Consider the following 23,355-nt stretch of genomic DNA (forward strand, 5'->3'; position numbering starts at 1 on the left):
TATGATGTATAAGATAAGTCGTCATTTAATATTCATGGTTCCTTATCATTATTATTATCATTATTATTAAAATATATTTGAAATTACAAACCTTCGGTTTGAGTTGTTATCTTATTTGCCTTCAGTTGGTATGAAGACACTCCATCTGTCAGAGAAAAGAGAACAGAGGAATCCATGAATACCGCTGAAAAAAATATACGCACAGTGTCGATGATTTTAAGGCTATATAATGTCTACTTGTTGTCATAGTCAAGGAGTCGAATCCTTCCCACACCACTGTTTATCCCCTTCTTAACCTCCAGGTGATACAGTATATATTGGGGATAATGTACCCCCCCCCCCCGCCAAATGAATCTCCAAAGAGAAACACCTTGACACGGACATGTAACACAATATGACGGAACTTACCAGTCCAATAGTACATGTATTTGGTGGCTGTCTTGGTACCGGTTGGATCTGAAAGAAATATGAAGAAGCATTTTGAAGTAATAATTTAAATAGTGTGGGTTAGAATTTAAAATAAAACTCAATCAAAACTCCTTGATGTAAACAAACAATCTATTTTTCTCACCTGTGAGAGTTTCCTCGGTGTTTTGGATCTGATCAGGGCCTGGAAGAGTGTCAAATTATGTTATATTTGAAAACAGTCAAGAAGACTTTTATTACATAAATCTCAGGTTTATTAGCTTGAGTAGAAATTATAGAAAGATTTAAATTTTTCAAATCAATTGAGTATTAACCTTTCTTGCGCACAATACGTAATTCATTTTCACTCAATACTCACCAGTTGCACTTTTGAAGGTATACTGGTAGTAAGTCAGGGTGTAACCTGAAAAATGAAAAATGTGACTTTTCTCGTCAAAATGTTTTACCTACTGGTAAATATTAAATACGGGACTGCAGAGACTTCCACAAGTGACCCCAGCCCCGTTACTTACAGTCTTGAAAAGAAGATATGCCTAAATACTTTAATATATTGTAACCATATATTATAGCCTACCGACTACAGTGAGTGTTACTTTACCTTCACATCTCGTTGTTGTGGTCTGTTGAGTGTGTTGGCCCTGAATATCTGCAGCGTGAATAAAAATGGCTCAACTTTTAAAAATAAAGTTAAAATCATTTTTTTTGACAACGATAGTATGTTTTCTTTCCTTTTTCCTAGGTTTTACTTATTGGCGATGTACTGTGCACCGACTTCTTTTTTCTCAAGTTCCATGCAATGCAGTATTGACTAAAAGCATATCGTTTATACTATACAAAAGTCACGAAAATGATGAAGTACTGAATGGAAACAAAATATGTCTTACCAGACCAGGTAGAGGTAGTATCATCTTGTTGAAGCATCTCGAAGGCAGCAGGGGTCGTGTACTGCTCGACTACAAAATATAATGTATAATCAAGTTATGGTCTGACGAAAAATATTAAATTGTAAATGGATTTTTATTCCATATCTTTAGGATAATAATCACAAAAGAATTTCACGTGAAATTCAAACAGTCCAAATTATTTAAGTCTGTAGAGATATTTTAGTCTGTAGAGATATTTTAGTCTGAGAGATAATACAGTGAATCGAGGCAATAACTCGACTGACCATGACTTGCCGATTTTATGATGGAATGACTCGTGATACAGATCACGAATGTAAGTAACCATAATACAGATCACGAATATAAATAACCATATACAGAACACGAATATAAGTAACCATATACAGATCTCGAATGTAAGTAACCATATTCAGATCACGAATGTAAGTAACCATATTCAGAACACGAATGTAAGTAACCATATTCAGAACACGAATGTAAGTAACCATAAACACGAATGTAAGTAACCATATTCAGAACACGAATGTAAGTAACCATAAACAGATCACGAATGTAAGTAACCATATTTAGATCACGAATGTAAGTAACCATATACAGATCGTGAATGTAAGTAACCATATACAGATCACGAAAGTAAGTAACCATATTCAGAACACGAATGTAAGTAACCATATTCAGAACACGAATGTAAGTAACCATAAACAGATCACGAATGTAAGTAACCATATTTAGATCACGAATGTAAGTAACCATATACAGATCGCGAATGTAAGTAACCATATTCAGAACACGAATGTAAGTAACCATATTCAGAACACGAATGTAAGTAACCATATTCAGAACACGAATGTAAGTAACCATATTTAGAACACGAATGTAAGTAACCATATTCAGAACACGAATGTAAGTAACCATAAACAGATCGCGAATGTAAGTAACCTTATTTAGATCAGGAATGTTAGTAACCATATTCAGAACACGAATGTAAGTAACCACATACAGATCAAGAATGTAAGTAACCATATTCAGATCACGAAATGTAAGTAACCATAAACACGAATGTAAGTAACCACATACAGATCAAGAATGTAAGTAACCATATTCAGAACACGAATGTAAGTAACCACATACAGATCAAGAATGTAAGTAACCATATTTAGATCACGAATGTAAGTAACCATATACAGATCACGAATGTAAGTAACCATATTATATTGCGAGGTCTGCATTCTGATGTTTTCTGTTCGGCAGTGAAGTGAATAGAATGGGGAATGGGTGAATGTCACGAAGGGTGTATAGCAAGAGTGGATGAGGTGAGAGGGACGGTAACGAGGAGAGAGAGACTGTGAGTGTGTGTTCTGATGCTACAGGCATTCAGTGAAGATAACAACAATGAAACCTTTCTTTAAAAAAACACTCACCTCGAGGTAAATTAATGATCCCAAAGTAACCGCTTGGAATCAGTAACATTCTCTCAGGATCTAAAGGAAAGATTAAGTACAAATTATAAAATATCGAATTATATAAAAACGGGTAGTATGCCCAAAAGTATTTAATGAGTTTTACGTACAATCTCGTTCGTCTTCAATATTTTGGGTATACTGTACTACGTATAAAGTTCAACTTACCGTTCTTGTGATCGAGAGGAACACATGAAGGAAGGCCTTGAATGAGGCGTTCTGCTGCAGTAAAGAAAGAAAAGAACGAACTGATATAAGAAACAATTAACAACTATTTCAAACCGTCATCATAAAACCAGTTAAATAGTTTTGTGTTCATTTAATTAAAGTATATTGTACCCATATTTCTTTCAATACAAAAAGTCATAGTAACTCACCTTCAAATTTTGCCAGCATAAAATGAGGATAAAGTCTTAGCTGGTCTTGCATCGTAAGATCAAGATAGCCTGAATGGGAGTAAAAGGCCAATTAACAACATTATAGTTTAATGTAAAGTTTGAATTTAATATGTATGTGATCTTGTATTATGAATGGTCAGCAAGCAATTTTTTTCTATAAATGAGACACTTAACTATGTGCTTTAACGTGGAAATTAGTATTCATTTTGTAAGGGAAGAGATGATTACGCTTACTGTTAAAAAGATCTTCACGCATGCGCAGGGTTTGCTCTAAAAAAAAAAGAAGAGAGTTTCCATATATATATAAGTGAAAGTGACATCATCTGAGCATTAATGTTATTAAGTGACACACACACGCATACACACAATAAAGAAAGCAAGCACGGAAGAAGTTAAAAACATCCATGGAAACTTAAAACTATTTATGAAGTTCTTGCCCGATAAACCGTGAAAGGACGATGAATGGTTCGGATCTTTGTAATTAGAGGGCGGTAGCAAAATGAACAGCCGTCGTTCATGGAATTGTATATGAATGCTAAGTTAATGTAAAGAGTACTGTAGAAACTAGATAAATAAACTTGGAGAAATACCTGATGGAAAGCAAAGAAGCGCAGAAACGTTTTCTTCGGTGACGGGAAATTCCCGAGTGAAGGGTTTCCGTTTTAGATCTATGTAGATGAAAACAGTAATAAGAACGATGTTTAAACTACATAGCTTCACTTAGAATCGGAATGCAAGACTATCACGTCGCCATGTACCTTGGAGGGGTTGGGTGGGGTGGAGGGGCATTATGAGAGTGATATGGTCGTCTCATCGTTACCTTACTCACCGTGGAAGGAAAAGCAATCCACAGAATCATACCAGGAGAATGATTAACTATATACACATACCTCGATTCTGAAAGTTTTCCTCTCCTTACCCTGTAAGCTACCATAGGATCCCCCCCCCCCCCCCCATCCGTCCCTTCCAATCAAAATTATTATTGAAGTCACTGGTCAATATATTATATGCTATTCCTCTATTTAATGGATCTATTAATAATGACGTGATATAAATGCTCGCCCATAATTGGATGACGTAATTTGACTTTGACCTACACCTTACCTTGAAACGGAGGACGGTACCCGTAACATCCTTCTGGGAGGATGTATTGAGCTGAGGATAAACGAAAATATATCTGACTAACTAAGAAGATGAATTCAGTTTCTTTTAATGAATTGCCTTATATTTTGGTTAGTATATGGAATCAGAAACATTGTATGCAGAGATCTGATATAAGTCTTGTTAGGCGTCACTATGGACGGGTGTGTGCTGGGTTAGCTTTTTATAAGAGTTTTTATATTAAAATTTTTTTTGACTGAGATCAGTAATTCATGTTACCAAGAAATATTGGACTGCTCAAGGGTAAGGAAGGGTCAGGGTGGGGTGGGGAGATGGAAAACTTTAAATGGAAGGGAGAGAGAAAGAGACCCAACCTACCTCCACGTTGAATGAACTGAATATAGGGAACTTTTACGAACGCTTTATAGAGCATTGAAAATGCAAATTATGATCGTTGAACAATTTCTCTCAGTTATCTGCCTTCCCAATATTGACAATCGATGTTACATTCACCTACTATAAAACACGTAGTTAATGAAATGCGTCACGCACAGTAACGGTGGCCTGGCCATCCAGGTCCCCACAGCACCTCACCCTTACTCCACCCCCTACGCACCGTACCAAATTATGTGTCGAGATTGGCCTATTTAGTGATGTCATGTTTTATCTTATTGGATTGTTTATGAAGCAAACATAATATTTGACAATCCCGTTATATAGGTATACGCTTTATTCGGACTTACAGTTACCGTAAGAAAAAGGTAACAATAAAATCGTGCACAAACTTAATATTACTGGCGTATGGAATATCATGTAGGAATTATATACATGTAGGAATGATATTTAACTAGTGAGATGATGTCTAAATTGAACTAATTGTCCTATAAAGTTAGTATCATTTCGCAATACAAGAAATTCCAAATAACTCGAGGACATCATATAGCCTTCCACATAAAATGACGACTGAAAATGGAAAAATTAACATATATTTCTTGATCTTAACTTACCTCGACCATAGGCCAGGAATTTACCAGGAGAATGATTAACTATATACACATACCTCGATTCTGAAAGTTTTCCTCTCCTTACCCTGTAAGCTACCATAGGATCCCCCCCCCCCCATCCGTCCCTTCCAATCAAAATTATTATTGAAGTCACTGGTCAATATATTATATGCTATTCCTCTATTTAATGGATCTATTAATAATGACGTGATATAAATGCTCGCCCATAATTGGATGACGTAATTTGACTTTGACCTACACCTTACCTTGAAACGGAGGACGGTACCCGTAACATCCTTCTGGGAGGATGTATTGAGCTGAGGATAAACGAAAATATATCTGACTAACTAAGAAGATGAATTCAGTTTCTTTTAATGAATTGCCTTATATTTTGGTTAGTATATGGAATCAGAAACATTGTATGCAGAGATCTGATATAAGTCTTGTTAGGCGTCACTATGGACGGGTGTGTGCTGGGTTAGCTTTTTATAAGAGTTTTTATATTAAAATTTTTTTTGACTGAGATCAGTAATTCATGTTACCAAGAAATATTGGACTGCTCAAGGGTAAGGAAGGGTCAGGGTGGGGTGGGGAGATGGAAAACTTTAAATGGAAGGGAGAGAGAAAGAGACCCAACCTACCTCCACGTTGAATGAACTGAATATAGGGAACTTTTACGAACGCTTTATAGAGCATTGAAAATGCAAATTATGATCGTTGAACAATTTCTCTCAGTTATCTGCCTTCCCAATATTGACAATCGATGTTACATTCACCTACTATAAAACACGTAGTTAATGAAATGCGTCACGCACAGTAACGGTGGCCTGGCCATCCAGGTCCCCACAGCACCTCACCCTTACTCCACCCCCTACGCACCGTACCAAATTATGTGTCGAGATTGGCCTATTTAGTGATGTCATGTTTTATCTTATTGGATTGTTTATGAAGCAAACATAATATTTGACAATCCCGTTATATAGGTATACGCTTTATTCGGACTTACAGTTACCGTAAGAAAAAGGTAACAATAAAATCGTGCACAAACTTAATATTACTGGCGTATGGAATATCATGTAGGAATTATATACATGTAGGAATGATATTTAACTAGTGAGATGATGTCTAAATTGAACTAATTGTCCTATAAAGTTAGTATCATTTCGCAATACAAGAAATTCCAAATAACTCGAGGACATCATATAGCCTTCCACATAAAATGACGACTGAAAATGGAAAAATTAACATATATTTCTTGATCTTAACTTACCTCGACCATAGGCCAGGAATTTGGTGAACTTCCTAGCCATGTAAGAGGAAGCATAGTAGCTTGCCAGTGAGAATGTAAAGAACATCTTGAGAAATCGCACAATAGACTTACCTTCAACGAAGAGCAATTGCAATATAAACATTACATAACATATATACCTTATAATGTTTATCGTCGTTGTCCATGTCATTTCTGTGTGACGTCACATGTACAGTAACACTCGCGCAATGATCACTCAGTGCGTTTCAACAAGTTACGCTCCGAGATCTGTTGTGTCCTTCGAAACATATATACTATACAGAGACCTGTTATAGCACATCGGTAACTGAATGCGCGCACGTACACGCGCAAGTTGTTCCCATCGCAGTGTTGGTACGGACGCACTGCAATAAATCATACAGTAAAAAAACGTGTGTAGGCTTGTGCGTGTACTGACGTCACTGTTTGTGTATGGTATTGGAGTTAAGGATCTAGCGTATCTTTGACACTATACCGTTGTAGGCTATGCAAAAGGCGACCTATACATGATCACGCAGCGTCCTTTGCGAGTTTCCATTTCACTATCTGTTCCCGGTTCAAACTTTACCACAGGAACCAAATTCTTTTGAGCTATTCAGAATTGCTGCTTTGTAGAGTTGTTGAGCGAAGTTTTCCGAAGATTCGAATATTTTACGAATTGAGAAACATATGTATGACACAGCCCTATGAGCATACATATGCGGATAAAGGACGTGATGTGGGCCTAAAGAAGCCAACTTCCTAATAGAGGATACGGAGGACCCCCACTCACCCTCCTCTCCCCACCCCACCCCCACTTTTCACTCCACTCTCCCCTATACCTCCCCTCAAAAAAAATATTCGACGTGAAATGGTGCATTCTGAGGCATTTATTAATTAAGTCTATAATTAAGTCTATAATTAGTTTGGTCATAGTTTATTTATTTTTCAAGCAGAAAACGATCAATGGGTAAATTTATTGCACACCAACTACCGATGATGACCTGGCATCGCAGAAATGATATTATTAGGCTTAAGATGTATTATCTTAGATGGTAGAATTGTAATTATTTTCATAATCTTACCTCATTGTACATATACCCATGCAGTATCAGTTCCTTCCGGAATAACCGAGCCACCATCATTCCACCCGACATCCTTGGGTGGATCATTACCCGGAAGAGATGTTTCACACAAATGTCAGGATTTTTCACAAGAAACCGCAACATTTTCCGGGTTTCCGTCGATCTGACCCGACGTAAACTCATATATGGGGAGTGCTAACCACTCCCCACCCATCCACCATAGGTTTGCCAGCCCAAAGTCAGGATAGAGTTTTAGCTGGTCTTGAAGCGTGAGATCAAGATAAACTAAGTATGGGAAAAGAGAACTATATATGTTTTCTTGGTTTGTAACGAACGTAAAAAGTTTGGATATTCAGTATCCATCAAGATAGCATCTAATTAGGAACAGAGAAGGTAATTAATAATATTATTGTTTACATTAAAGTTTGACTTATATAATATGTCATCTCCTTATTTATGTGCTGTTATTTAGTGCTGCTGCCAGATAATGGTACCGCTTGGAATCACATCGTGACCGGGTTAGCGTCCCTTTACCAAACAAACGTCATACAAAAACATAACTGGATCTATCCACTAACAAGTAACGATTTGTCAACGGATTGAATATATAGTCTTCTATTTTTCTCATTTGGAACCCATAAAAGGGGTCTTCTAATATAATCGTATATATTTTACTGCAAATGATAATAATGGATGCAAATGCGCCTCACATGCGCCTCACATTCGTACCTCAAGTAGGAGGATATTAATGTCATGTGCTTAATGTCTTTTCGTCGTTATATAGTCATTAATTGAATGCTAGATACGTGTTACCGGAAGCCGGTTAAAACGCTAAACGTTCACTGTTAATTATGGACTGCTCACATACCGTAAACATCTTGTCGTACAGGCTTCAGTAATACGAAAGCAAACTGCACCACTTGAATGGCATTTATCTCTCTCTATTGTTATAAACTTGTTTTGAATAAGGAAGATGTGGTTCTTCAATGAGTATCGATAAAGTCCATTGGTGTGTTACGTGTTGGACATAACGGGGACTACGTGGTATTCCATTATTGGCAGTTTTCTTCATCTGTTCATTGTTCATCAGACTGTAGTCCATTGACTTGTAAAACAATTAGAATAATGAACAGGGAATCGGGTAACATTCTCCCGAGATCAAACTAGTTTTATCCTGAGACGTGTACAACGAACAGATAGACCGAAGAGTTGAAGACATCCCCGAAGATCATGTGTAGTATCTGTTCCCTTATACGAGGGGAATGGTTATACACAGTCATAGTCTCGATGCAAGGGGACTGGGGTTGAGAGCAGATCAGACGTTCGGTAGTTTGGTCTTCTTGCCCAGGTTCTTTCCTGGGTGACTTTTCTTAAAAAGCATCCCCGGTAATCAATCACGGGAGAATGATCGGCAGGTACATTTTGCTGTAACTTGATAACTCACTTAAATAATTAAATAATAAATAAGGTAGAATTTGAGTCTTGATATGTTATAATACAAAGAAAACAGACAACTTTGAGTCCAATAATGTTTCTGTAACTATTCCAGTATTTTTCAAGATATGTATCGTTAAATATACTTAATTTCTGGAATATTCGTTTAGGCTAACTTGAAGGTGACGTCTGCTCCTCACTGCAGTTCTTTTAGTTAATGTTAATCCTTTGTTTTTGAGGTCAACCAGAATATGTTCGTTAATCTTCATATAAGCAACAGAGCACCCTTGGATGGCATTCGACATCATTTGTTGTCCTTAACAAATTTGTAATAAATTATAAACATGTCATTTGAGACCATATAATCTTAATTTCTCCCATTGAGTTTTGTAGTGCAACCGAGGAACTAGTCTGTTGGGCTGTGTAATAAACTAAAAGGTCCAGTCACTTTAACTAGTGAACCTCAACTGTTTAAAGGGTCATTAAAAAAAATAAGTAAATGTGCTATACACCCCTAGCTAGAATGAGAGCAGTGGTTTTTAACGGTCCACGGCATATCAAAGTTAATTTTGTTGCTGAAGTTATCAAAACACAATACGGAGTACATTTTTTTGTGAATATCAAACAAAGTTCTTAAGAATCAATCAGTTTCCAAAACTACCTACTATGCGGTATGAGAATTTGCTACAACACTGTTGCTTATAATGAGACCTTATTGACACTGGTATACTTTGGTTTTCTTGCAAAAGTTATAGATTGAATTCTATGTATATTAAAATTTTATCTCATGTTCTTGTCGGCTTGTATGTCTCTTGTATTGAAACGAATATAATGCTTGTTTTGGTGTACGTTGTGTAAACCTTTACCAACACATTTATGTCAAACAATTTAATTAATTTAGTTTAATTAAGTTCCTGCAAACCCTTGTGGACCGCATGACTGTTTGAATGTGTTGCTTGGCTTACCACAAATAACCTATTACAATAAAATCCATTCCACCTTCAGAGTGACAAGAAAAAAACGGCTTTTAAGGAATTCGATGGCGCTAGTTTGAAACAGGGTGTTTTTTAATATAAAATAATTATATGGCGCTTAAAGGCATCCGTGAATTCATTTTTAGGAGAATAGCGCCTCATCAGGCCACGTATTCAGTGGACGGTGGCTGCAAGCATGCCGGTCGCAGAGATGTCACCACCTCTGGCCAAAGGCAAGGATTCACGCACGCCACCTAGTACGCTTCTGGTCGATTTGACCGACCTTCTGCGCATCCTCCCGGGTTCTTTTGCGACAACAAGGGAGACATGGTACGGGATCCTAGGCCACAAAAAGCACCATGCCACAGCCTGAGGTATTATCGCCAGAGGCCTGTCTTGAACCCTAGCCACGATTTACACGACCGACGAGGAATGAGTCTTTCGTCACCCTCTTAACAGCATCGGCCACCACATCAGCTAGTAATTTTTATGGTTGAATTAATATATCAAGACTTCAGCGTGGACAGCTGAAAGAGAAAAAGGAATTTTTAAACGTGTATAATCGTTGATGGAGTCGAACTCAGTTCATCAGGTTAACAGTCCACTGCTCTACCCACTGAACCATTGACGAGTTAACTTTCTACGAGCTTAAATTATTATTGTTGGTTGGATACAAGCTATTGGTAACAGTGAACGACACTGCCTTCAACGAAATCTCTATTCATCCTGTTTTACTCTCATTAGAACAACGGATCTGAATATCTTTATTTACAAGAAGCTCACGCTTGTCTTTGTTTACATTGCAGCAAGCAGTAAGAATGTCGTTTCCTTCCAAGACGTAAAATGTATAATAGGCTTATGCCCCGATATTATCGATGACTTCGAAGCAAGCAGTAAAAGAAAAACGGATTCCGTGAAATCTTCTTATTCACAAAAGGTTGCTTAAGATAATGCTCACAAGAGAGTTCTTGCTGTAAGTTATGTCCTTTTACAACTATATTCCATGCAGACGATAATGAACTGGAGTAAGCTTAAAATTTCAACAAACAATACATATTCACATTTCAGTACCGTTTTGAATGAGGAAGGGACATTGCTTATTAAGTCAAACACGTTAACTTCATGTGACTAATCTTATTTAGGGATCTGAATGGCTGGAAATAGCACGGTTATTCGAAACCCGAACAGGATTCATAGGGTTTGGAGTTTATACAAGAAGATTTGGGAAACACGCGTGATTGGGAATTCGTCAAGTGACTCGATGTGTTTATTGATCCTCTGAAACTGCGTTATTTGCGTGTATAGCCCCCCCCCCCCACACACACACACATACGAAGTGTGTATTTACTATAGTTTAATACAAAATGTTAGAATCATCTTTTTAAATATCAAATTTTGACCTATTATCAGCCAACGTTGTTTACAAAATGAAACAATTGTTGCATTTTGAAAGACTGAATGGTAATGAGGAAGGGACGGTGACGAGGACGGGGTTTGGGTGTTTTTATAGCTTCTATATGTGCAATACAAGTCAACACTCTGAAATGGTCGACTCTATCAGCAGCTAAAATCTCTATAAAGCATAAGTTATAGGAGGAAATAGCAACCCTTTCAGGTCGTAGCTATACTCTCCCCTCACCGCCGCCCCTCCTTCTCATTTCATTTGCCGATACGTTACTGAACCATGAAAATTGTATCTCAGATCAGATCTCTATAACAAAGAAATAAACGAACGGAATGAAAATTAAGTTTCCTCCTCCTATCGATTTTAAAAAAAAGGTATTTGCGTCACCTCTCATAGAGTGTGGGTTTGAAATAATTGACATAATTCAACCAGAACTCTGTCTTAATTTATTATTTGTCTTTCATCCAGAACTCTGTTTTACTCTGTTTAACAAAGTATGTTGTATCATTGAAATAGGCTTGACATGACAAAAATCAGGTTAAGCATGAAAGGTATAAACGAAGCTAGTTAAATTGGGTAACCTTAGTACGTAACCATGCATGGTATCGTCTTGTATTAGAATCTGATATCGCCATTGGGTAACAAGCAGGTTTGTGACGCTCAATTCATACGGTTTGAGGCAAATATATCTTATCATCAAAAACATGCAAAATTGGGTGGGACCATCATATTTAATTAGACTATGGGCCAACAGAGACACGCCCCCTAACTAACTTTAAATTCATCACCTGACCCAAATTTATTCATGCAACAAATTTAATCTTTAAAAAAAATGAAGGAAGAACCAATGAGAACATGTGAACTATAGAAACATTCTTTGTATTCCGTTTCAAGTCATGGAGGTTTAGAGATTACGTTGATCCCAAGAACTAACCGCCATGAAATGGAAGGAAAGCTAAAAGAGAAGCATTCTTAAAAGAAATTCCCTCTGAATAAAAATACACTTTATACAATCATAACACAGCTATATGCTGCTATATCCTCTCTATGGATTTAAAACTAACGACATTAGACATTAGAAAAGGGAATGATACAACCTTGGCACACCTGTTTTCAATCTTTCAATCACATGAACTACGATTGGCAGAGGTTAGGCGAAGTTTCCCTCCTCACTATTAGGGGATTCTCCCTAGCAGGGGATTCTCCCTGCTTGCCTGCTGGATGTCCCTGCTCCCATTGTGCGTATGAGTGAGAGGATATAATTCTGTCTACAAGATCGATGAGTGGCTATATGCGAAATATTGTAAAGTCAAGTCAATTTTTTCATGTTATTTTACCATTGATTCAAATTTACTTTCTTTTAAGTTCGTTCCCATTTATTTGGGTTTTGGATATTCTCTTGTAGTGGAATGTAGCAAATTAGTAGCCTATCAGTTAACACAGCTGAATTTAATCATGAGAACTGTAAGATATATGCTATAAGTATAGTACCCATAATGAGGGGAAAATACAAAGATGTTGTGTCATTGAAATAAGCGTGACATGACAAAAATCAGGTTTAAGCATGAAAGGTATAAACGTAGCTAGGTAAATTGGGAAACCGTACGTAACCATGGTATCGTCCTGTATTAGGAACTGGGATTACCATTGGGTAACTCGCAAATGCGTCACGCTCACCTCATACAGTTTGGCGCAAATATATCTTGTCATCAATAAAATAACGTGAGAACAAGAAACTGAAAAGAGACGTTAGCAAAGCGAGGACTGATGCAGAAGGACGAAATACGGCAACGCAGCGAAAGACCCCCACGACCCCCAAAGAAACAAAAGAAAAGTGAATCCCTTAGGGAATCTCGCCCCCACCATCAGCTACACATTCATTAAAACTTGGAATTTGAGAATATGTCATATCTTTGTAATTAAATAACCTAAAAGCACAGCGTTAGTGTCTCAGTATATATATATATATATATATATATATATATATATATATATATATATATATATATATATATATATATATATATATATATATATTGTAACGCTAACTCAGTCTAAGATTCTGGGGCGTCCAAATATTCCCTACTGAGGACTGGTGGTGGTATGGAAACAAATGCGGCTTCTATGGTTGTATGTTAGTAACGACGAGCCTTAAATCTCGCTATTACATGCAAAAGATATAACACATAGATAAACGAGTAAAGAACAAGCGCTGTGTAGATTTCGCAATCTATTACTATAACCAGCCACGGTACAAACAATACATCGGCACGAAGCCCTCAATAATAGGTAGAAAACATGCACTTAACGATAATGGTCACAAACGAGGTCTCAATACCGAAGTAGAGACCTATAACGATACGTACAAAAGTGTATAAAAGACGAATACAAGACAGATACAAGTACGACCACAATGGTCGGAGCCAGGGCTACTACCGAACCGAACGATTCAGATCGGGAGCGAAGACTGGTCACAAGTCTTGAGGTCTGCTTCAGCTGAGCTGGTGAGCAGACATCACGTGACCTGTAACAATTACGTAATGTAGCCTACGGCAAATAGAGGGCGACAGATACGATGACCAACGGCATCACAATATATATATATATATATAAATATATATATATATTTATATATTTATATATATATACATATACACTAGGGATGACTTTGCTTTCATGATTATGATTGGTTTCACCAGGGCAGCTTCAAATATATATATATATTCACTTTCGGTGATCATGCACTGAAGAAGAGCTAGTTTTGCTCGAAAGCTCTGCAAAAACCAAACATTGGCTGTTTTACTTCCAATCACTTACCTAATTCAATTATTGTATCTCACTCGAGATCCAGCCTTTCTCTAAATGCAGCATAGTTGTTTAACAGATTTTCCGTTATTCCTATATATATATATATATATATATATATATATATATATATATATATATATATATATATATATATATATATATACTTGTCGATTCGACCGGGGCCTTTCAGAGCAACCAAACCAAACGCACGTTCCAAATTCGGCGCAAAATTAACTGCCTATCCAAAAATGTCATTTACCTCATCTACTGCAATATTTGTAACTTACAATACATTGGAGAGTCAAAAAACACTCTTAGAATGAGAATGACACAACATAGATCGGCGATCAAAACAAAAAAGATCTACCAACCTGTTGCAAATCACTTCAATCTCCAAAATCATTCAATTGAGAATTTGCGTGTTATTGCCATTGACCAGAACGATTCTTGGACAGATAAATCTAGGAAAGCGAAAGAAAATTTCTGGGAACTAAACCTAAAGACCACGGCACCATTCGGTTTAAACATCAGAAACGATTTGCCGTCCCAGATAAACCAAAACAATTCCTTTACAATTACAACGGAATCGGATTAAAATAATCCGACGCGGATTAAAATAATCCGAATTTCTAAAACTCCTGCTCAATTCAGCAGAAATCAGTAAGTCGCTTTGCCCTTACAACCATGCCGACATCTCCTCTATAAAACAGTTTCAATTCCTGCTACTCCTTGTCACTTTCGGTGATCATGCACTGAAGAAGAGCTAGTTTTGCTCGAAAGCTCTGCAAAAACCAAACATTGGCTGTTTTACTTCCAATCACTTACCTAATTCAATTATTGTCTCTCACTCGAGATCCAGCCTTTCTCTAAATGCAGCATAGTTGTTTATCAGTTTTTCCGTTATTCCTATATATATATATATATATATATATATATATATATATATATATATACATATATATTTGAAGCTGCCCTGGTGAAACCAATGATAATCATGAAAGCCAAGTCATCCCTAGTTAGGGCTGTTACCATGGCAATTGCCATGATGAAATTTGGACTTTGGGAAAAATATCATATATTAAACATTTACCAAAAATACAAACTGATTGTCTTTTTGACATTGATTTGGTGCTGCCCGGTTAATTGCAGTCAAGATCTGTAAGGTCATAGGATCATGTAAGGTCATAGTCATGTTTTAATAGGGCTGTTGCCATGGTAACACCATGATGATAAATTATAGAACAAAATGTGAAATTACTAAGGTCTAACTGTATATTTGAGCAAAGACATGACATTTTCTTCTCAAATTCGAATTACAATTCTGTCAGCATAGTGTTGCCATGACCATGGTCTTGATTGAGAACGAGCTTGATCTGCAATGATACTGATCTTGACCTAATCTATCAGGCAGCCCTTAATCTATACACCATGACACTTAGAATGTGTTTCTTTGTTCTTTAGTTACATAAATATGACATTTTGTTGTCAAAGTCCATTTCAAACTCAAATTCAGTCAGCCTAGTGTTGCCATGGCAACGGTCTTGATTGAGCTCGATCGTGACCTTAAATGGGCCTGATCTTGAGCTCAATCAACCAGAAAGTCTGAAATATATATGCCTAAGACACATTGATTGTGTTTTCATGTTGTTTAGTTACAATTATATGAATAATCTTAAATTCACCCAAATTGTTTTGAAGCGTTGTCATCGAAACGCTCCTAAATTGGGTATAATAGAAACCTTAATTGACTCAGATTTTGATTGCAATCAACCAGGCACCATACCATTGATGTAACTAAACACTTAGATTGTGTTTTTATGTTGTATAGGCCCAGTGGCGTAGGAAGGTACTTTTGAATGGGGGGGGGCTGAAGACCGATGGCCGGCCTGGGGGAGGGGTCTAAGGGGAGGGGGTGTCCCCCTCCCCTTTGGAATTTTTTTGCATTTCCAGGTGGCCTCAGATGCAAGTTGGTGCAATATAGCACACTTCAACACGCACTCCATTTTGTAAAGAATTTTGCATTTTCACCTGGCCTTAGATGCAATTTGGTGCTTCAAATGAGATTTTTTTCTCATTTGAAAATGAAAAAGGGGTTTTCTGACTTGCGAAGCGGGGGGGGGGGGGGGCGGAACGATACTTCCGCCCCCCATATTTTTCACGGGGGGGCTGGCGCCCCCCAGCCCCCCGGTTCCTACGCCCTTGTATAGGCCTACTCCCAAAGATACTATTTTTTTTCCAATTTGTATAGTGCTGCCATGGCACCAGCCCTGAAGGCCACACCCACCACTAATTTAATGGCAAACAAGTATATTGTGGCAGCTGAGGGTCCTAGCTAACAGAAAAACATGGTGGGTGAAAATCTCAAAGGGGGGGGGTCCATTTTTTCTATTTTTTCCGAAACTGTAACATTTCTCAACTTATTTGACGTTTTACATATTTTAAGTTGTTAAAGTTGAAAAGTTGCATATCGAAAATTTCAAATTTCTTCTTGAATGTCGCATTGCCTTCGAGTCGTAAGTGCTGGCTATGCTTGCACTCCTAATTTGAAATTAGGCTGCTTACAGTATTTTAGTCGTCCAAATCTGTCAATAGTTGACATATACGCTGGTTTTGTAAGATTCTTATTACAGGATTATTTTAAGCCGAAAACTTAATTTTTAATATGAGGGTTGACTCAGGGGCGTAGCGAAGGTTTTTCTTGTTGGGGGTGTGGAGGATTTGATTTGCCGACGGATCTGGAAGTGGTGACTGAAATGGGGGAGGGGTCTAAGGGGAGGGGTTATACCCCTCCCCTTTGGAAAATTTTTAGTTTTGAAACGTCCTTAGATGCAATCTGGTGCATATTTTAAGTCAAATTTGGCACGGAAGAAGCTCCCTTCTCCTTTTCTCTATTTAGCTTTCCTTCTTTCTTCCCATTCCGCTCTCTTCACCTTTTCTCCTTTTGCCGACAGACCCAAAATTTGCCGACAGCGACCAAATTATTGGGGGCTGTGACACCCCCCACACCCCCCCGCTCGCTACGCCCCTGGGTAGACTTTTACCATGACATAAATGTCTTATGTTATTCTATTGAGTTGTTACACTATAGACCTATAGGACACTTGTTTAACGGTTTTCGGCATATCAAAATTGACTATGACCTTTAAGCAGGAGTCCCACACCCAACCCCTCGAAGCGGACGAATTATGCCATAGACAACATAAATAACAACAAGTACGGTAATTATTCATAACATGACATTCATTTCCGAAGAAATATTGCATATGCCATCTATATCCGTTGATAATTTTTGTCTCCTGTGCTTTTCCATCCTTTTAATAATTTCTGATTTTAGGGTTTATTTTTTTATTCTGCATTCCATTTCCTTGATATATTCAATGTTAGCTAGTGATATTTTGTTAAAACGTGATATTTGTCACTAATTTGGTACTGTATAGTTCAGTGACGTCAACACTTGTTAGGTCTTTTTTCCAAGCTATTTACTTAATTTAGATTGTAATTGAGTTATCCCTGGTCAAGCTATAAACAAATTACACAACCCTTGTTGAAACTGTTGAATTGGACGAGGGTTCAGTTTATATTTATAGTCACCGGGTGGACAGCACATGAACGGAGCACTTTGTAACCTATCAAATTGAAAGCTAAGTGATAGAATTAAAATTATTTCAAGAGGTTTTAAAGGACAAAATAAATCAATCCTTCGTTAAATAACCCGCAAGGTAGTAGAAAAGAGGGAGAAAAAAAGGAGGTCATGCATGCATATTAATGCATCTTGTTGATTTAGCTGTGATAACCCATTAGCAGAAGTTGGTTGTTTTAACGCATTAATTACTGCAAACATGGATCTTTACCGTTTTTTGCAGAGGGCTCTGTCATACTATTCCTAATAGGGATGTATCTAGGTTCTTGGTCCAAACAGAGCCGTAGATACGGCTCTGGTTCCTAATGCGCATGATCGATCCCTTTTTAATTAAGTTCTACGTTCTCAATCTATGTACTGGTTGTGAAAATATGTTTAAAGAGATCTCGTCTCCAATTAATTACGAGAAGAATCCCAGTTGTAAGTCCAGTATATATTTCATTTTGGAGATAGGATACAATTTTAAAGTCGCTCAAAGCTAAAATTTGGTTTAGCAGACGTGATTGAAATATCTCAATGAAGCTTTCTGATTGGTTGATTACCAGACGTGCATGTGTAGGAAGCCACTAAATACTAACCCGCGTAGCGGTTCGGTTCATCGGTAAGGATCCCGAGCGAGAATGATCTCACCTGACGTCACAGTCTTGCATAACTACGTAGATGCACATGTTGTACATTTCACGTGTATAGCGCGGGTACGGGCTCGTGCAACACGTACGAATTGCCGGGCCACGTCCCGCTCGCGATTAAGTAAAAGAGGGGAAAATAGGAGACAGATACACAAATATCCAAACGTTTCACGGTTTATTCTTGACATTTTAAGTTACCAAATGTATATAAGAAAGCTGCAATAAAGTACTGTTTTATTTATCTTTATATCTCAAGTAGCAGGTCTCACAAGTTATTACACAGAATTAACTAACCTCCAAGACCTGGTTGTGTACATATATCATTTTAAAAACTGTGAGTACCGTTTCAAACCCATATATCTATCTTCATCTAAAGTAACAGGTCTCACAAGTTATTACATAAAGTCAACTAACCTCCTAGACCTGGTTGTCTACAAATATCAAATTTAAAAGCTGAAAAATTCACTTCAAACGTTTAGATCTATCTTCATTTCAAATAACAGGTCTCACAAGTTATTACATAGAGTCAACTAACCTCCAAGACCTGGTTATTTACAAATATCATTTAAAAACTACAAGTACCGTTTCAAACCGCTATTATATCTATCTCTATCTCGAGTAGCAGGTCTCACAAGTTATTACATAGAGTCAACTAACTTCCGAGACCTGGGCAAAATAACGTAATTCGGGAACCGAGAGCGCCGAGCACAGTTGCACCCGAAACCGAGTTCCGAGGGCACTCGAAATGGTCCGACCCGCTGTAGGGGTTAGTATTTAGTGGCTTCCTTCTCGCTCGGCATCCTTACCGATGAACCGAACCGCTACGCGGGTTAGTATTTAGTGGCTCCCACGTGGTCACACGATAGCACGACTCATGGGCTGCGGCCTATACGGAAGCCTTTAATTCCATTTCTTTCACTGAGTTGCCGGCGATTCTGGCACTCGTCTAGCTGAGCCTGGCTACAGTAGCTATACTGACGGCCGTGACATTATCAGTTATTTGCCGAGAGGTTTTTAACTTGCAGGCGTCGGGTGATTGGATTGGTGAATGAGTTTATCAGATGAAGAACTGGAAAATCGAAATAACCGATAAAGAAGCTCCCGTTCTCCTTTTCTCTATTCAGCTATACTTCTTTCTTCCCCTTCCGCTCTCTTCACCTTTTCTCCTTTTGCCGACAGACCCAAAATTTGCCGGCAGCGACCAAATTATTGGGGGTGTGACACCCCCCCCCCCCCGCTCGCTACGCCCCTGCACGCGGAATTATCCAAACTGTTTCCAAAAGAACCGATTCTAGCCAACAAAAGGGCCCAAAATCTCAAAGATTTACTTGTTAACTCAAGGTTTCATACTAACGAAGAATCAGCTGACTCTTAAGGTTCACACGAAGCTCTTTTAGATGCTCTTATAGCTGCACTATGAGTCCATAAAAACTCGTGCACAGAAAATAGATGCATTTTGAGAACGAGACGCCCAGGCCGAATATAAAATATTCAAAGGCTACTACTGATGAAGCTCCTCCTATAAGTGTAATATTTCTACCGTAAACTTTAAGAAGCGGTGAATTTCATTCAACCTGTTTACTAGTTGTTCAAGTTCCTGAGGTGAACCGTCGTAAAGCAATAGAATTTCATCTCTATAGCGGAGCCATTTTAAGATTTTATTATCTGTCGGTAAAATCTGGTTTTCCAGTCTATGCATGACGATATCACAGATTTCCGGAGAGGCTTGGCTACCCATGGCGCAACCGATCTTTTGTAGATAGAATTGGTTATTGAACTCGAAACAGTTTCTTGTTAAAAATAAGTTCAATTAGTTTGCGCATGGATATGGAAGATATTTTATTTATTCCATATTCGCTTTTTTCCGCCTTTTCATAGACTTCTTGACATATATTTAATGCATCCTCTTGGGGAGTATTGGTATATATGGCGACGACATCGAGTGTACCAAGTACTACTGCTTTTGGTAACGGGGTGGCTTCCACAATTTTCAGAATGTGATTTGTGTCTTTCACATAGGTGCTTTGTTTTAATACAATAGGAAGCAAGAAAAAAAAATACTTCAGGTTCTTGGCGACTACGTTGCGTTAGATAGTGTAAAACCGCCTACACCCCCTTTCATTAATAAGTATATCATAATTATCTCATTGAATATATCTTGTTTTGTGTTTTTTCTTGGGGTGAATCTGGTGTCATAATTTCGCGCAAAAGAAAAAACGAATCGACGCATTAATAGTGTATCCATTGTACATGCACTGTTATGCGTTGTTAAATATGTGTCTATCGAGAAAAAATATGTGCACAAAATAGCGTGTCTGCAACGTTTCTGGTTTTTCTAGTTTTTGGCGAAATGTTTCACCATTTTGCATCTAAGCACTCACAATTAACCAAAAATTTCCAAGGGGGAGGGGGACAACCCCTCCCCCTAGACTCCTCCTCCAGGACGCAGATCACTAAAGTGCTATCATCGGGATGTCGGCCCCCCCCCTTTCTCAAAATCCTGGATCCGCCCCTGTTAACTAGACACAATTTGTAGTCTAAACGTGCCACAGAATGCTCCATTTGACGTCATTGTTTTCTGTCGGAGACCCCCAAAATCCCGGTCGAGTCGGTTTCAATGATGCCAGGGCAGTCTCCCTCCTTTATAAAACTCTTCATTCGCATCTGGCCTTTCCACAGAAGCTCAGTTCCCTAACTAAGTCAGTCGGGGAAATCTTTAATTTGCTACCTCCACCTTTGAAATCTCTGGAGGGCGTTTTGTACCCCGAGCCTTCATATTTCTCCTGATCAGAATTAATGGGCATTGTAACACTGGCGGATAGATAGGTATACCACTAAATGTGTTCCTCTAAGCAATATGCTGAAAATGTGGTCTGCATATAGCCTTACGCAAACCACGTACTGCAGTGAAAAAGCAATGATCACAATTATTATCCCTTTGTCTTATGAATTACCATTCAACCTTACCAGACTGACCAGAAATGAGCTAAATATGGACTAGTGCAGCATATGGGTGTCGTATACCTATATAAAGTATACAAACAGACAGCTAACGTATTGTAAAACAGTAAAGTATCAAAAATTTCAAGTTGCACTGTATAAAAATAATAATAATAAAGGCTTATAAGCACAACTACTACAGAAAACTGTGTGCACTGCTGTGCTGGAAAACAACTAAGTATCAAGGTAACGATACAAAAGTTAAACCTGGTCGAGATTCTGGCTGAAATCAGAACCATTTACAAATAGGTAGTGTTTTAATTGCCTCTTAAAAGTAGCAGTATTTTGGATTTCTTTAAGGCTGTCAGGAAGCTTATTCCACAATTTAGGTCCAGCCTTGGCAAACGAGCGATACCCATACGAGGATTTAAATCGAGGCTCTATCAAGAATGTATTTCTGCTACGGTCAGAGGTTACCAATATATCATGGATATATTTAGGACCCAGTCCTCTAACAGACTTAAACACAATCAAAATTATTTTAAAGTACACCCTCTCCTTGATTTTAAGCCAATGAAGATCATGGAATAGATCAGTCACATGATCATATCTACTTTTACCATATATCGATCTTGCAGCAAAATTTTGAATAGATTGGAGTTGATCATGTAAATGTTGGTTGATACCAAAATAAAGTGAGTTACAATAATCAATATGCGAAATAACCATGGGTTGGACAATAATGCTTAACTCAGACTTAGTAAGATAAAACCTCATTTTAGAAATATTTCTAAGATTCTTAAGCACCTGGATTTAAGTGAACATATTTGATGCCGAAAAGAACTGGTATCGTCAAAATGAACACCAGGGTTACGACAAATTTGGTCAAAACGTACACAATCAACAGAGTCAAGAATAGCACCCTTGATGTGAATCAGTTTTAGTATAGTAGGGGGACCAAATACAATTATTTGGGTGAAGAAAAGATTACAATGCGGTACAATTCGGAGAGCTTTTAATGAAAATAACTGCCCATATTATCGACTTTAGGCCACGCATATAAACACAATAGGGTATTAAAATTCAACACTAGCAGTACCTCGATCAGCTAATCACTATCCCAGATAACATCATGCTAGCGGTCCACCGGCGGCCCGCCAGCTGCACCACTGGCGGTCCACCGGCGGGGAAAGCCGGCGGAACGCCAGAGATTTGGCCGGCTTTAATCCGGCGGTCCGCCGGCGACTACGCCAGAAGACCGCCGGAGAAACGCCAGCGTACCGCCAGTGTTTCACAAGCAGACCGCCGAAGAAACGCCAGCGTACCGCCGGTGTACCGCCAGTAGACCGCCAGAGAAACGCCAGCGTACCGCCGAAGAAACGCCAGCGTTCCGCCGGTGTACCGCCAGTGTTCCACCGGCAGACCGCCGAAGAAACTCCAGCGTACCGCCGGTGTTCCACCAGTAGACCGCCAAAGAAACGCCAGCGTACCGCTGGTGTACCGTCAGTGTTCCACCAGCAGACCGCCGAAGAAACGCCAGTTTTCCGCCGGTGTACTACCAGCAGACCGCCGGAGAAACGCAAGCTTACCACCGGAGTACCGCTGAATTTCTGTCAGAGAGAGCCATTGGCTATCCACTAGCTAATATCCAGTGTTCTGGCGACCTGCTAGCCCAAATCTGGTATTTCGCCAGCAACCCGCTAGGCAGAGATCTTCACATGAATTGCTAACCAAATATCTGTGTTCCGGTAGAAAACTGTCCGTCAAATATCTGGTTTTGTCCCAGCACATTGTCAAGGGAATGCTAGCAAGAGTGCCAGCTTGTTTGGGGTGTACTACTAGAACAGAGCTATTGGTCTACCTGCAGATTTTACTGAAT

At 38.4% G+C, this 23,355-nt stretch overlaps 1 protein-coding gene across 1 annotated transcript in view; it reads left to right on the forward strand.

Moving 5' to 3' along the window:
* LOC139970693 (uncharacterized) overlaps positions 1 to 23,355 on the forward strand; it is a 243,417-nt gene that overhangs the window by 49,892 nt on the left and 170,170 nt on the right. The window lies entirely within an intron of this gene.

This window comes from Apostichopus japonicus, chromosome 8, assembly GCF_037975245.1.
Source record: "Apostichopus japonicus isolate 1M-3 chromosome 8, ASM3797524v1, whole genome shotgun sequence".
NCBI lineage: Eukaryota > Metazoa > Echinodermata > Holothuroidea > Aspidochirotida > Stichopodidae > Apostichopus > Apostichopus japonicus.